Source organism: Saimiri boliviensis, chromosome Y, assembly GCF_048565385.1.
Source record: "Saimiri boliviensis isolate mSaiBol1 chromosome Y, mSaiBol1.pri, whole genome shotgun sequence".
NCBI classification, from domain to species: Eukaryota; Metazoa; Chordata; class Mammalia; order Primates; family Cebidae; genus Saimiri; species Saimiri boliviensis.
Window position 1 is genome coordinate 10,819,957 of NC_133471.1, and position 16,738 is coordinate 10,836,694.

The following is a 16,738-nucleotide window of genomic DNA, read 5'->3' on the forward strand; positions in this document are numbered from 1 at the left end:
ATTCAAACCCACTCTTTCAACCATGTTAATTATCCAAAAGTGTGTTAACTTAAAGCCTCTATTATTCAATCTATACCAAATAAATGTAAGAAGGTATAAGGAGTCATGACTGAATTTGCTAAAACCACTCTCTAAAAGCAGTTAACAAATATCCCCACCCATTCGAAATTACTGTACTGGTTGTGAGTGCATTCATTCATCTGTGCCTAAGTCGGGGTCTGCAAAACAAATCTCCACAGGTAGTATGGCTGTTTTATTGTTTGAATCGTGTTGCATGACGTGAACATGCATCTCTCCCAGTTGCACTCCCACCTGAGAGGCAGCCGAGCTTAACAATACTGCCAGGAGCAAATCTCAGAGGAGAAGAAAACACCTGGCAGGATGTGACTTTCTGAAGCGCAATGACTTTTTGGGGATTAAAGTTTCTGAAGGTGGCAGTTTGTGTGTCCATCTCCATGGGGTCCAGAATTTGCTGCACAGCAGGAGGTGAGAACGAGTCGCTGGATTATTGAGTAACGTTAACACTGAACAAGTGCCTGCTTTAAGCTGTGAACGTCACACCCTCCCTGGATTTTTTTTTTTTTTTTTTTTTTAAGATGGAGTCTTGCTCTGTTGCCCAGGCTGAAGTGCAGTGGTACGGTCTCAGATCACTGCAACCTCCACCACCTGGGTTCAAAAGATTCTACTGCCTCAACCCCCTGAGTAGCTGGGACTACAGGGGCATACCACCGCATCAGCTAATTTTTGTATTTTTAGTAGAGATGGGGTTTCACCATGTTGACCAGGCTGGTCTTGAACTCCTGACCTCGTGACTCACCCACGCCTCCCAAAGTGCTGGGATTACAGGTGTAAGCCAGCATGGCAGAGTATTTTTTTTTTTTTTTTTTTTTTTTAAGATAGAGTCTTGTTATGTCACCCAGGCTGGAGTGCAGTGGCATGATCTCAGGTCAATGCTGCAACCTCTGCCTCTTGTGTTCAAGTGGTTATCCTGCCTCAGCCTCCTGAGTAGCTGGGACTACATGTGCCACTATTCCTGGCTGATTTTTGTATTTATAGGGCTGGTCTCAAACTCCTGACCTCAGGTAAACCACCTGCCTCAGCCTCCCAAGGTGCTGGGATTACAGGCATGAGCCAGCATGTCTGGCCCTTCCCTGCATCTCAATGTCCACAAATATTATACATCACCTGCTTAACTATCTAGGATTTTCAACTAACTGTCCAATGTCTAGAGGAAGGTGCCTTCAAATATTTATAATAGGTTAGAAGGTGGACTAGGATACTTTATCAATTAATTGGTTGATTCCAAAAATGTAAATCTTTGAATCTGAAATAGGGCTGGAGAACTTAGCAAGGTAATGTCAATTCCACATGAGCCTTTGAAGATCAATTGTGCCATCTCCCTCGTAGCAAACATTGGCATGTGAAGTTTCCTTACTAACATGGACTTTAATTTCATTTAGCTACTGTTCTTTTGATTCATGATTTGTAAACCATTTTGCTTTCGAAAAACCATACTAGCTGGGTGTGGTGGCTGACACCTGTAATCCCAGCACTTTTGGAGGCCAAGGCAGGTGGATCATGAAGTCAGGAATTTGACACCAGCCCAACCAACATGGTGAAACCCTGTCTCTACTACAAATACAAAAATTAGCTGGACGTGCTGGTGGGTGCCTGTAATCCCAGCTACTCAGGAGGTTGAGGCAGAAGAATCACTTGAACCCAGGAGGCAGAGGATGCAGCAACCTGGGTGACAGAGCAAGACTCTGTCTCAAAAAAAAAAGAAAAAAAAATGACCCATACTATTGGCGAGGTGCAGGTGCTCACGCTTGTAATTCCAGCACTCTGGGAGGCAGGCAGAAGGACTGCTTGAGACCAGGAATTTGACACCAGCCTGGGCAACATGGCAGAAACCCTGTCTCTACAAGAAAAACAAAAATGAGCCGGATGTGGTGACATATATCTGTACTTCCAGCTACTTGGCAGCTTGAGGCAGGAGGATTGCTTATACCTGGGAGGTCGAGGCTGCTGTGAGCAGCAATTGCACCACCGCACTCCAGCCTGGGCAGCAGAGTGAGACCCTCTCTCAAAAAAGGAAAATACTCAAATCCCTCCAAAAGTATAGAACTGCCTTTCCTGTTACATACCTCCACTTCTGTACATATTGCTCAGTTGTGACGACACATTCCACATGTTCCATTTTGGATTCCCTTAGGTGTGGCCTATGGTTTGGCCATGGACTCAGGAAGCCCCTGAAGGAGGAAAGCTCACCAGCTGCTGTAGCTGCATTGCCTGTCCACATGGGGTTTCCAGCCAGACATGTGAGCACCTGCAGCGACACCCTCCCATCCACACCTGCCATCCTTCCTGCCCTGACTCCAGGTGAGGGCAGAGGGCCTCAGAATTATAGGTAAGTCTTCTTCTTTTTTTTTTTTTTTTTTTTTTTTTTTTTTTTTTTTTTTTGAGATGGAGTTTTACTCCTGTCACCCAGGCAGGAGTACAATGGTGTAACCTCGGCTCACTGAAACCTATGTCTTTCAGGTTCAAGTGATTCTCCTGCCTCAGCCTCCCGAGTAGCTGGGATCACAAGAATGTACCACCATGACCGGCTAATTTGGTACTTTTTTCTTTTTTTAGTAGAGACGGGGTTTCTCCACATTGCTCAGGCTGGTCTCCAACATCTGACCGCAGGTGCTCCGCCCACCTCAGCCTCCAAAAGTGATAGGATTACAGGTGTGAGTCACCGCACCTGGCCTCAGGTAAGTTTTCTTTACCCAAACATTTATTCACTCACTCGGCTAATTCATTCATAAATTTCATTGCTTTAATTTAGTAATCCCAAATAACCTAAACTTCAACCTGCTACACAATGCCCTCACCACACACCTTCACTGGTCGGCTAATTCTTCCCAGAGATTTCCCATCCCTATAATGCCGTTAAAATGTCAAAACTAGGATGCCTGCTTATGAAACAGCAAGTCAGAGTAAAAACAAAACTGGGCTTAGATCCAACAAATCACAACTGTCACAAAAGAGGCTCAGCTGGGTGCAGTGGCTCGTGCATGTAATCCTAGCAGTTTGGGAGGCTGAGGTGGGTGGATCACTTGAGGTCAGGAGTTTGAAACCAGTCTGACCAACATGGTGAAACCCCGTCTATAAAAATACAAAAATCTTAGCTGGGCGTGGTGACAGGAGCCTGTAATCTCAGCTATTCGGGAGGCTGAGGCAGGAGAATTGCTTGAACCTGGAGGGCAGAGGTTGCAGTGAGCCGAGGTCGTGCCACTGCACTCCAGCCTGGGCCAGAAGAGTGAAACTCTCTCTCAAAACAAACAAAGAACAACAACAAAACAAGCTAACAAAATGCCGCGGCAGGGTATGACTTAAGAAGTCATTTCTGAGACAGGGGATGAAACCTGGGAGCTGTCCAGCTCCTGAAAATATGTGGCAGGAGACAGAAGAACTAAGATTCTCTACACAGCAGAACAATGTGCCTCTCACTGTTGAGGAGACTGGGGGTGGACAATGAGGTTTCGGGCTAAGAAGACTCTGGGAAAAGGCCCAGACCCCACTGCTGAGCCAGCCCGGGGGTTCACACCTCCCGAAGTCCCCACCCCCAATGCTGTCTGGAAGGCTGCAGGCCACACCACTGCCAGGTGAGGTTGAGGAAACGCTGCCTTCTAACATTGTGTTCTAGCAACTAACGTAATAAATGTAAATAATGTTATCGAAATTAGGATTTTAGGTTGTTTGTATTCAAACAGAAATTCAGCTGAGGAATAAATAGCCAGATGTAGTGGCTCACACCTGTAATTCTAGCTCTTTGGGAGGCTGAGGAGGGTGGATCACCTGAGGTCAGGAGATTGAGACAAGCCTGGCCAACATGGGGAAATGCTGTCTCTTCTAAAAATACAAAAATTAGCTGGGCATGGTTCAGGGCTCCTGTAATCCCAGTTACTTGCAAGCCTGAAGCAGGAGAATTGATGAACTCAGGAGGCAGATGTTACAGTGAGCCAATATCACACCACTGTGCTCTAGGCTGGGCAACAGAGCAAGACTTCTCAAAAAAAAAAAAAAAAAAAAAAAAAAAAAGACAGAAAGAAAAAGATACATTATCTCACTAAAAGTAAAAGTAATCACATTTTGAACTTAGAAAAACTTTCTCAGGCAGAATTTTTCTCTTTTAACTTAAAATTTTTCCAAATGCAGTACAGAGTATGGCATAATGATACCCACATACACAAAACAGATTTAACAGTTACTAAGATGTTGCCATGTTTGCTTCATATTTTTTATTATGAAATATTGTAATTTGCAGATCTCACAAAATTTCACTCCTAAAGACTTCACTATGCACATATTAAAAAAAAAAAAAAAAAAAAAAAAAAAAAAAACATTAAAGTGGGGTGTGGTGGTGAGCACCTGTCATCCCAGTTACTCAGGAGGCTGAGGAAGGAACATCACTTGAGCCTGGGAGCTTGAGGCTGCAATGAGTAGTAATTGCGCCACTGCCCTCCAGCCTGGGCAACAGAATGAGACCCTGTGTCTAAAAAATCAAAATATGTATGGTTTCCTACAAAATCAGGGTTACATATGGTAGCTGACATGTTCAAAACAAAAAACAAAACAAACAAAACAAAGCAAAACAAAACAAAACCAAACCCTGAATATTATCAAATACTCAGGAGGAATTTTTTTTTTTTTTTTTTTTTTTTTTTTTAGACCTAGTCTTGGTCTGTCGCTAGGCCAGAGAGCAGTGGTGCAATCTCAGCTCACTGCAACCTCTGCTTCCTGGGTTTGAGTGATTCTTCTGCCTCAGCCTCCCAAATAGCTGGAATTACAGGCATCTGCCACCATGCCCGGTAAAGTTTTGCATTTTTAGTACAGACGGGGTTTCATCCTGTTGGCCAGGATGGTCTCAATCTCCAGACCTTGTGATCCACCCATCTCGGCCTCCCAATGTTCTGGGATTACAGGTGTGAGCTACTCTGCCCACCCAGAAGGAGGTCCTCGGAAACCAGTTCACCTCAGAAGGTGGGAGAAATGCCAGGCCACCAGGACACAGCATGGGAAATGATATCTACATGGCTAAGAATCTCAGTTTCCTGCGAGAAACATCAGAAAAAATGTCCTCCTTATATAAAGAGGGAAAATAATATTTTTTTTTCCATGAAATCATAAGGGTGTGGAGAGTGTAAACCCAAAATTATGCATGAGAGCTTCCCCAGAGCTCTGTTTGGGTGGAGAAATGTGTCCTAACTGCTGCCCTGCCTGCCATCTTGGTACTGGGAACCTGTGAGAATTTCTGAGCCTGACACCCTGCGTCCCAGCTTTTCTCAAGAGATGCAGAGCAGTGCATGCATAGCCAAGCTGGGCAGCACCCAAACGGTGAGACAGGACACAGACTCCCACAGCTGGGCCCGCCTGGGTCCTGAGGAACCTCTAGGGATGGCTCTGGTCAGTACAACCCTTTGTTTCTCTGCTCTCCCTGCTGTGAGGTGCACATGCTCTTTCTGAAGCACTGAGACTCTCCCAGCTGAGGCCAGCAGCCAGACTCAGCCACGTCCTCTCCTTCACTCCAAACTTCCTCCACTCCTCAGTCTTCACCTCTCATCCCAACATGGCCACCTGCCCCCAGTAGACCACACCAGAGTCCTGTGCACTGCAGCTGCTCCCACAGACTCATGCTCAACCCTCACTGTGGTTCTGGCTTTCCAGGACATTGCACCTGGGAGGAGACGGAGTTGTTGGCTGCTGTCAGGGCACCTGGGTCATTCCCATTTACTGCTGATGCAGTGACTCTCCCTGTGGGATCTGGCTGGGAACCCCTCTCCCATCCATTGCCAGAGACTCACATTTTGAGCCCAGACACAGCTGTCTCAGTCCTCAGGCATCACTGCCTGCTGTGGCACCCTAGAATACCTGGGAGTCTTCAGTGTGACTTTCCTGGCCAGGATCCCGTCTGACACCTGCATGGAGGCAAGTTCCTGACATTCAGCTGGCATTCTGCAGGGTCTGGGGCACCTTCCTTCCCAACTACCAAGGGCAGATCTCCATCACGACCCCTTGGGTGAGGTTCCCGCGCTGCAATTTTGTCTCCCAGGGCTACACGAGCCTTTCCAAAGGCTAACACTTGATAGGAACACCCTAGAGGGTGAGGGAATAACAGAGATTTCAGGTGCAAACAAAACATCAGCAGACATTTAAGTTACTGCTTGTACAAAAAACAAATGTACCCTTTACCCTCCAGTTGAAAATGTAAGCTCTGTATGTTCTGTCACCACTTCAGGGAAACAAGTCCCTGAATTACTCATTTCAGAAGCGTGGCCCCCAGGTGCACAGAGTGGACATGAGCAGAGGGGAAAGGTGTGCTGACCCATCTGACCCTTGACCCCAGAACCATGCAGTGAGAAACACAAGGGGATGGCTTGGCTGCTGTCCTCCACCGTCACAGCGGGTGAGTCTGCCTGACTCCTGAGCTCCACGGAGCCCTCTGACAGGAGGAACACTGTCCCAGAATGGCCATAAGGAACAGAGGCACTGAGACCACTCGTCACACCAATGCCTCATTTTACCAAAAACCACATGTACACTACATTTTACAAAACAGTCCCTTTCTTAACCCCATAAAATAATGGGTATATTTGGGAAGCTACAGAAACAGGTCCCCCTCCAAATGCTCATGGCTACCTAGGCCTCCCCAGATCCTTGGTCCAGTGCAGGGCAGGGGCAGCAGAGCCTGCTCAGGGTTTGTGGAGCCTGCTCGGAGCCCTCACTGCCTACCCAGGGCCAGAGGGACAACCTGGGGTGCCAGCCTCAGCTGGACTCACAGCCACTCTCTGCCTGGGTGGGGTCCAGCTTCAGGAGGAGCAGTGCAGTTACCCATAGTGGTTGTGGTCAGCATCCCCCAGTGTCACTGTCAGTGACAGGCTGGGCTTCCGTTACTGCTCCTCCTCCTTCAGGCAGTACTGTGGGGGTCAGGCTTTGAAGAAGTCTGAGATATAGCAGACCCGGCAGAGTGGAGGAAGGTGAGACTGGGCAGGGGCTGGGCAGGCACCAGGGAAATAGGCATGAGCAAAAGGAGGAGAAACAGGGTCCCAGGTGGGCAATGAGAGGAAAAGTGCCTGTGGAGGGAAGAGAGGCCTCTTAGTAGGTAGAGGAGCAGTGGAGAGCACTGGGGCGCTGACAGGCCCAAGGAAGGACTGCTGGGTGCAGGCAGGAGACCCAGGGAAGGAACTGGGGGAAGAAGGTGTCCAGGGATGAACTGGGGTTAGAGAAAGGTGTCCCAGGGGAGGATCTGGGGGGAAAGAGGGGTCAAGGGAAAGACTGGAGTTTGGGGTAGAAGTCCCAGGGGAGAAACTGGGGGAAGGAGGGGTCCCAGGAAATGAGTACATTTGGAGTAAGGGGTCCCAGGGGAGGACTCTGTTGGGCAAGAGTGTACAGGGAAAAACCAGGGTTGGGCAGTGAGTGGCCTCTGGACAGCACAGGGGGTGAGTCAGGGTCAGTAGCTCACAGTGAGACTAGCAACCTGCACCCCCTGCAGGAGGCCAGCAAGGATGTTGCTCCAGTGGTGTTTGTGATCAGACAGGTGGGTGTAGCCCACATAGAGGGCAAAGGCTACCAGAAAGAACCTTGCCCACTTCTAGCAGAGCCATGCCAGCATGTAGAGCTGGGATGGAAGAGGGAGCCTCAGCCTGTCCAACCCAGGGCCTCCTGTTTTCACAAACAAGTCAGTGAGCACCCCCATCACCACAAGAACTCATTTTACAGCTGGAAAAACTGAGGTCCAGGGAAGGGAGTGACTTGACAGGTGAGCCCCAGAAAAATGGACTCACTTCCAGGAGCACCACACAGTACATAGCAAAGGAGGTGTGTCCCAAGTAGAAAGACAACCTGGGGAAGGAGAGGCAGCAGGTCAGAGGGCAGATGGCTCAGTTGGCATCTTCCAATCTCCCCTTGCCCCTACTCCTCCCACAGAAGGGAGGATTCAACACCGGAGCTGCCAATGTTACAGGCCACCAAATCTCAAGAGCAGAGGCTGCTCCCTCTGTCCTTTCCAGTTATCTGATGATGGAATCAGAGTCTCCAATTGGGGCTGTGGCATGAGATGCCTCACCCGTGAAGACTCTGAGGCCTGAACCCAACACCCAGGGCAGACGGCAGTATCCAGCAAGCAGTCAACACCAGTTTTATTTTCACGGAATTTCTTTTCAGGATTTTCTCCCATCTATGGAACTGAGGGAATATTTCTTTTCATATAAATTTGAGTTCCCGTGAAGGACATGAATGAAACACAGAACATAGGAAGCAACAAAAAACTGGCAAAAAAAAAAAAAAAAAAAAAAGTCACAATTAACTTTTTTGCAACTAATCAAAAGCTAGCAGGAACCAGAGGATCACTTGATTAATATAATCCAGTTGAGGCAGGGCACAGTGGCTCATGCCTGTAATCCCTGCACTTTGGGGAGCCGAGGGAGGTGGATAACGAGGTCAGGAGATTGAGATCAGCCTGACTAACATAGTGAAACCCCGTCTCTACTAAAAATACAAAAATTAGCCAGGCGTGGTGCCATACGCCTATAATCCCAGCTACTCGGGAGACTGAGACAAGAGAATCACTTGAAAACCTGGGAATTGGAGGTTGGTTTGAGCCAAGATCATGCCACTGCCTGGGTGACAGAGTGAGACTCCATCTCAAAACAAAACAAAACAAAAAAAGATAATCCTTTTAGAAAACAAATAGCTTTGTGGTGGTTTAACTCATCCTGGTCCCTCTCCCACCGCCTAGCTGTGGTGGCCTGAGGGTAAAAGACCACAAGCCCAGCACAGTTTCTGAGAAGGGGCCTTATTTGCAACTTCGGACTAGGTTATGGCTCCAGGGCTGATCTTGATCTCACCTGACTGGACATTCTCCCAGTGCTGAGGTGCTACCTGGAGGACATTTGTAGGAAATGTTAACAGCAAATTTGTTAGTCTCTGCAGCCTGGGGCCACGAGAGCAGATGAGGCAAAAATAGATGAGCCAAACAGCATAGGAGGAAAGGCCAGGGAATAAAACGCTCTGGGGAATGAAGGCTTGGAACCTACAGGGCCAGAGCAGTGCAGGAGCTTGGAAGAGGCCTCCAAGGGCCCCACACTCACATTGAGCTGGCCTTCCAGCTCTGCACAAGCAGGAAGTGAAAGGGAAGGCAGAGAAAACCTGTTTCACTGCGGAAGGGCTGACCCCACAGGCACACAGACCTCTTCTACTGACACGAGAGGGTGTTGTAAATTTTTTTTTTGTTGTTGTTGTTGTTTTTTTTTGTTTGTTTGTTTTGTTTTGTTTTGTTTTGTTTTGTTTGCTTCCAGATGTTTAAAGAAATCTCTGTTCTATCACAAGCTGACCACCAGGCTAAAAGAACAGAAGGAAATGGCTACCCATAACAAAAGATAGAGATTTCACAGTCAGAAAAGTCATTAAACAAATAACCACTGCAACAAGGAGCAAGAACACACCCTGAGTAGTAGGGAAACTCCTATTTCCAGAGTGGCCACATTATAATATTCTAAACACACAGTTTAAAACAAAATAAAACAGGTTGAGTTTGGTGGCTTAGGCCTGTGATCACAGCACTTTGGGAGGCTGAGGCAGGTGGCTTGCCTGAGGCCAGGATTTTGAGACCAGCCTGGCCAACATGGTGAAACCCGGTCTTTACTAAAAGTATAAAACTTGTCAAGGTGTGATGGTGCATACCTGTGATCCTGGCACTCAGAGAAAAAAAGCACAAGAAGTGTTTAAACCCAGGAGGCAGAGGTCACAGTGAGCAAAGATCGCACCACTGCACTCCAACCTGGGTGACAGAGTGAGACTCCATCTCAAAAAAAAAAAAAAAAAAAAAAAAAAAAAGAAAAAAAAAAAAGAAAAGAAAATAGATCAGTTAAGATTATTTAGTTGGGCCAGGCACAGTGGCTTACATCTGTAATCCCAGTACTCTGGGAGGCTAAGGTGGGTGGGTCATCTGAGATCGGGAGTTTGAGACCAGCCTGGCCAACATGACAAAACCCCATCTCTATTAAAAATACAAAAAAATTAGCAGGATGTGGTGGTACATGCCCATAGTCCCAGCTCCTCGGGAGGCTGAGGCAGGAGAATTACTTGAACATAGGAGGTAGAGGTTGTACTGGGCCTAGATCATGCCACTGTACACTGCACTCCAGCCTGAGTAACAGAGTGAGATTCTGTCTCAAAAAATAAAATAAATAAAAACAATAAAAATGAAAATACAAAAATTAGCCAGGTGCCATGTTACACACCTGTAATTTCTGTAGTCCCAGCTACTTGTAAGGCAGAGATGATTTGAGCCCAGAAGTTCAAGTCCTGGGCAAGATAGCAAGACTCTCATCACTAAAAGAAAAAAAAAAATGGTAAAAAGAAAAGAAAAAAAAAAAAAAAAAAAAAAAAAAAAAAAAAAAAAAAGACAGTGACAAGGAACTGAAAAAAGAAGACATAACCTAGGAAACCCTAAAGAAAATGACAGAGGGCCTTCCTTATCAGTAATTACACTGACTATAAATAGATTAAACACTCCAACTGAAAGTCAGCGATTCGTTAAATGCCTTAATTCAATAAAAAGATTAACATATTCTGGAAATAAAATAAAATAAAATAAAAAGTCAGAGATCTGGCTGGGCATGGTGGCATACACCTATAATCACAGCAGTTTGGGAGGCCACAGAGGGTGGATCGCTTGAGCTGAGGAGTTCAAGACCAGCCTGGGCAAGATGGCAAAACCCTGTTTCTACAAAAAAACATAAATAAACAGCAGCTGAATGTGGTGACCAGTCCTAGCCACTCAAGAGGCTGAGGCTGGAAGATGGCTTGGCCTGAGAGTGCAAAGCTGCAGTGAGCTGAGATCACTGTCCTTCTGTCTGGGCGACAAAGTGAGCCTCTGTCTGAAAAAAATCAGAGACCAGACAACACATAAAAAATACAGCCCAGCCGGGCTCGGTGGCTCACGCCTGTAATCCAGCACTTTGAGAGGCTGAGGCCGGTAGATCAGGAGGTCAAGAGATTGAGACCATCCTGGTCAAGATGGTGAAAACCCCTTCTCTACTAAAAATACAAAAAATTAGCTGGACATGGTTGCACATGACTGTAATCCCAGCTACTCAGGATGCTGAAGCAGGAGAATCGCCTGAACCCAGGAGGTGGAGGTAGCAGTGACCCGAGATTGTGCCATTGCACTCCAACCTGGGTAAGAAGAGCAACACTCTTGTCTAAAAAAAAAAAAAAAAAAAAAAAAAAAAAAAAAAAAAAAAAAAAAAAAAGGCCCAATTTTATGCTAGGTATAAGAGACTTGCTTTAGAGTCAGAGACATAAATAGGTTTAAAGTACAAAACTGGGGAAAAAAAATATTCCATGCAAACAGTAACAAAAAAAGAGCCACAATAGCTATACTAATATCAGACAAAATGGACATCAAGACAAAAATTGTTGAGACAAAACTCATACGTATCATTCTACGATGATGAACGGGTAGTTTATCAAAAATATATAGCAATTATAAAGGTAAATGTAGTAAACCACAGAACTCCAAAATGCATAAAGCAAAAATGGACAGAACATTACAACATGAACTTCCAAAACACAAAATTGCACTGTGTTCAAACAGTAAGAACATACAAAAACATTTTTTGTTTTTATTCTATTCATTTATCCTCTTTTTTCTTTTTATTTATCTTTTTCCTGTAGCTTTGAGCAAAACAAAAACAACTTTTTTTTGAGACAGAGTCTCTTGTCTCCTGGGCTGGAGCACAGCCAGCTCACTGCAACCTCTGCCTCCCAGGTTCAAGCAATTCTCACACCTCAGCCTCCTGAGTAGCTCAGATTACAGGCATCCATCTCCAGGCCAGGCTAATTTTTGTGTTTTTAGTAGAGATGGGATTTCTCCATGTTGATCAGGTTGGTCTCGAACTCCTGGCCTCAAGTGATCTGATCACCTCAGCCTCCCAAAATGTTGGGATTACAAGTGTGATCAATTTTATTTTATTTTTTTTTTTTTTTTTTTCGAGTCAGAGTCTCATTCTCTCACTCAGACTTAGTCTCTGCCTCCCAGGTTCAGTTCAATCAATTCTCTGCCTCGGCCTCCTGAGCATCTGGTATTATAGGCATACACCACTACACCTGGCTAATTTTTGTATTTTAAGTAGAGATGGGTTTTAACCATGTTGGCCAGGCTGGTCTGGAACTCCTGACCTCATGTGATCTGCCCACCTCAGCCTCCCAAAGTGCTGGGATTACAGGTGTGAGCCATCTTGCACAGCCCTCCAAAATTTTTTTAATTAGAAAAGGAATCTGGGCACCGTGGTTCATGCCTCTAATCCCAGCACTTGGGAGGCTGAAGTGGGCAGATCACCTGAGGTTAGTAGTTTGAGACCAGCCTGGCCAAAATGGAGAAACCCTGTCTCTAGTAAAAAATACAAAATCAGCCAGGGGTGTTGGTGGGTACCTGTAGTCCCAGCTACTCAGGAGGCAGAGGCAGGAGAATCGCTTGAACCCCCACGAGGCGGAAGTTGTGGTAAGCAAAGATCACACCATTGCACTCCAGTCTGGGCAACAAGAGTGAAACTCCAACTAAAAAAAAAAAAAAAAAAAAAAAAAAAAAAAAAAATTAGAAGAAGAGAAGGCAGAAATAAAAAACAACATAGTGTATGATTCAGTTTATATGAAATATGGATAACACGCAAATCTACAGATAGAAAATAGGATAGTGGTTGTTGCCAGGGGCTGGGGGAGGAGTGACAGCTAATGGGTACAGGGGTTCTTTGTTTCCTTTTTTTCCTTTATTTTGAGACAGGGTCTCACTCTGAGACCCAGCCTGGGGTAGGCACAATCTTGGCTTATTGAAACCTATACTTCCCAAGTTCAAGTGATGCTCCCACCTCAGCCTCCCCAGTAGCTGGGACTGCAGGTGCCCACCACCAGGCTTGGCTAATTTTTTTTTTTTTTTTTTTTTTTTTTTTTTTTGAGATGGAGTTTCACTCTCCTTGCCCAGGCTGGACCAAAATGACACAATCTCAGCTCACCATAACCTCCGCCTCCCAGGTTCAAGTGATTCTCCTGCCTCAGCCTCCCGAGTGGCTGGGATTACAAGCATGTGCCACCATGCCTGGCTTATTTGGTATTTTTGGTAGAGATTTCTTCTTGTTGGCCTGGCTGGTCTCGAACTCCCAAACTCAGGTAATCTGCCTGCCTCAGCCTCCCAAAGTGCAGGGATTATAAGTGTGAGCCACTTAACCCAGCCTAATTTTTTGATTGGTCATAGAGACGGGGTTTTGCCATGTTACCCATGCTGCGGGTTTCCTTCTGATGAGACTAATATATTTTGGAATTAGGTAGAGGAGATGGCTGTACAGCATTGTGAATCTACTAAAAATGAACTGTACACTTTAAAATTGATGAAATGGTGACTTTTATCTTATACAAATTTTATTTTGATTATTCACTTTTTATTTTTTATTTTTTATTTATTTATTTTTTTTTTTTTGGTCTGACATTACCCTAGGCTTGTCAGTCAATATTTTGATTTTGTAAAAGGAGAACGATGAGTTGAGACATTTAAGGACCTATCAGTAGAGATGGTAAGAAGACAGCACAGAGCAGGGCAGGGGTGAGACTCGGGGGAGACAGAGCACGCGCCCCCTGGCCTCCTGCTGTCTGCGGGGTGCTGGGAGCCCTGAGGCCTCCCTGCTGCCTGACCACCTGCCTGCTGGATCCTGACCATCTGACTTCTGTGGCTTCTTCTCCCACGGCCCCCCAAGCAAGCTCCCACAAGCTCCCACTGTGAAGGACGCTTGTCCACACTTGGCTGGCCTTGGTGGCATCAACAGCATTTCTGCTGCACACCATCTCCAGCCACATGTAGACCGAGCAGTTGACCCGGCTCCACTCGTGGTCACAGATGGCCAGGAAGTTGGGGCACAGGCGGCTGATTGTGTACTTGGCCAAGTCCATCAGAAACTGGCTCACGGCCACCCTAAACAGGAAGGTCCCCAACACCTTGTACATGACAGCCACGTAGCTGTTGACATCGGAGTGGGAATAGAACTGGTCCGTGTGCACCAGGTAGGTTTCTCCTGCCAAGATCTGCACGTCAGGCAGCCGCAGTGACCAGCGGGGATCCTGGTCAGCCCGTGAGCCCTCACTGGGCGTCAGTACTTCCCACAGGACTCCCCAAGGCTGCTGCAGAGCTGGGAACTCTAAAGGTGCCCTAGCCAGGCTCGATGGCTCATGCCTGCCATCCCAGCTGAGGTGGGCAGATTACCTGAGGTCGGGCGTTCAAGAACATCCTGACCAACACTGTGAAAACCGTCTCTACTAAAAATACAAAATTAGCTGGGTGTGATGGTGCATGCCTGTAGTCCCAGCTACTGGGGAGACTGAGGCAAGAGAATCACTTGAACCCAGGAGATGGAGGTTACAGTGAGTGGAGAACCTGCCATCACACTCCGGCCTGAGCTACAAGAGTGAATTTCCATCTCAAAAAACAAAAGTGAGTTCCGATTACCAACAAGTACCACTCGGGGCAAGGCTGTGTCCCCCAGCCCACCAGAGACCTCCAGGTCACCCCCATCAGGAACCCAGGGTTAGGCTGTACCCCAGCCTGTCACCCTCCCTGTCCCTCTGAACCCCTCCTGCCTTACAAGGATGACAGTGGTCATGATGGTGACCCCAGCCATGAGCCCATGGGTGATGGTGTCTGGCTGGTAGGGGTACTGGATGAAATCATACCCGCAGCAAAATCCTCACTTATATGGGGCATTCACCAATGACAGGACAGTAAAGGGCAGGGAGGCTGGAGGGGGAGAAGAGCCTGGGAGCTTTGAGATTCTCCTACCAGCTGGGCTGTGGGGCCCTCACAACTGCCCTGCCTCGAGGCCTCTCACTGCTGCTCCCACCAACAGCAAGGAAGAGCTCTTCCCACAGAACGTGAGAGGCCCAAGTGACATCCCTTTCCCATCGCCCTCACATGAGCACAAACTCCCCAGGCCTTTTCCTCCTCACACCCTCCCTCTGCTCCTTGAAGAAACTGGGCAAACGCTCACCTCAGGGCCTTTGCACAGGCACTTCTCTGCCCAAAATATCTTATTTTTATTTTTAAAAGTAGAGACACGAGTCTCATGTTGACCAGGCTGGTCACAAACTCCCAGGCTGGATTGACCCCCCAGCCTCAGCCTCCCAAAGTGCCAAGATTACAGGTGTGAGACAAGGTGCCAGGCACCAAAGTAACTGTCACTTCCATTCAGTTTCATCTCCCCTCCTGGCTATCCACACAGGTGTCCCTCTCACAAAAGGAAAAGTCTGTTTAGACAGGTGTGGCAGCCCATGCATGTAATCTAGCAACTTGGGAGGCTGATGCAGGAGAATTGCTTAAAAGCAGAAAATGGAAGTTGCAGTAAGCCAGAATTGTGCCACTGCACTCCAGCCTGGTGACAGAGTGAGACTCTGTCTCAGTTTATAAAAAGCAAATAAATAAATAAATAAAAATAAAAGGGAAGTTCTGCTCTTTTTCCTTCTTGTCCCATGTGGAATTATGCAGTCACCTGTGGGACACTGGACTTAATCTCCCCCCCTCAGCCTGCCAACACCAGGAGGGGCCTATTGTATTCAGAGCAGAGACCCTGGAGGCTGCTCAGAGCCTGGCCAGGGAGGATGTTTAATTAACATCTGTTAAAACAGGACTTATTTCAACCTAAGAGCTGTGCAGAGAAGTCAGGAAAGCGCCAAAGCAGGGGCATAGTGGAGGTGACTTCATGCTCACCCCTGCCTGTCACTGACCCTCACGCCAGGGTACATGCCAGCTAGGCAGTGACTCAGGGATCAAAGGCACATTCTCCTGAATTCCACAGTTACAGAAGGTGTCACATGGCACTGGGTCTCCCGTGGCCCTGCTGAGCCCAGGGTGGCCAGGGAAGCAGTAGTCAGCTACAGAGAGCCGGGGCGGGGGCCACTCTCTGTTCCACGTGGCAGGTGCACAGCAAAAGCGTGGGGTGTCTATCCCAGAGAGAAAAGAAGGCAGGGGCGTCCTTTGGTCCAGCAGGGCAAAGACAAAAAAGCATGGCTCTTCTGAGAGTCTGAGGAGGGGCAGGGAACCTCACACTCCTCCTGCATGCCAGCTGCAAGGGTCCTAGAACATGGCACGCCTTCGATGCTGGCTGAGTCTGGGAAAATAAAGCAGTAAAGACAGCAAAGGTCTGCCTCACAGGGCAGAAAAGGCAGAGGGAATGCAAAACAGAAAGGGCAGTGCAGGGGCCCAGAGCCAGGACAGTGCTTGGAGAGGCGAGCGCTGGGGCAGAGGGGGCTGTCATACAAGAGCGCAGCTTCTGCTGGGGCACAGGGGTGGCTGGCGCCGCTGTTGAGGGCAGACATCAGGGAGGAGGCTCCTGCGATTGCTGCGCTGTGGAAGGTTAGGATCACAGGACTGCAGCTGCTACCCGCAGCTCTCAGCAGGCAGAGGCTCACACTGGTTGGCCTTCGTTTCTGACCTCCCTGCCCCAGTAATTCCAGCTAGAGACAGACACCCCCATGACAACCGACCCCGGACTTCCCTCTGCCTGGAAAGCTCACCCTGGGGTCCCCGGAACAGGCACCTTCTCTTCATTTGACCCCCGGGGGCCTTTCTGCCCTCACACTGCCCCCACAGCCCCATCTGGAACCTGTGGACTGCACTGTGAGGGGCCAGAGCTTCCAGATGGAGGTGCCCTCG

General features: G+C 47.6%; 1 pseudogene; it reads right to left on the reverse strand.

Moving 5' to 3' along the window:
* Positions 1–6,872: 6,872 nt before the first annotated feature.
* Positions 6,873–16,401, reverse strand: LOC141583067 (phospholipid phosphatase 2-like; annotated as a pseudogene).
* Positions 16,402–16,738: the final 337 nt, after the last annotated feature.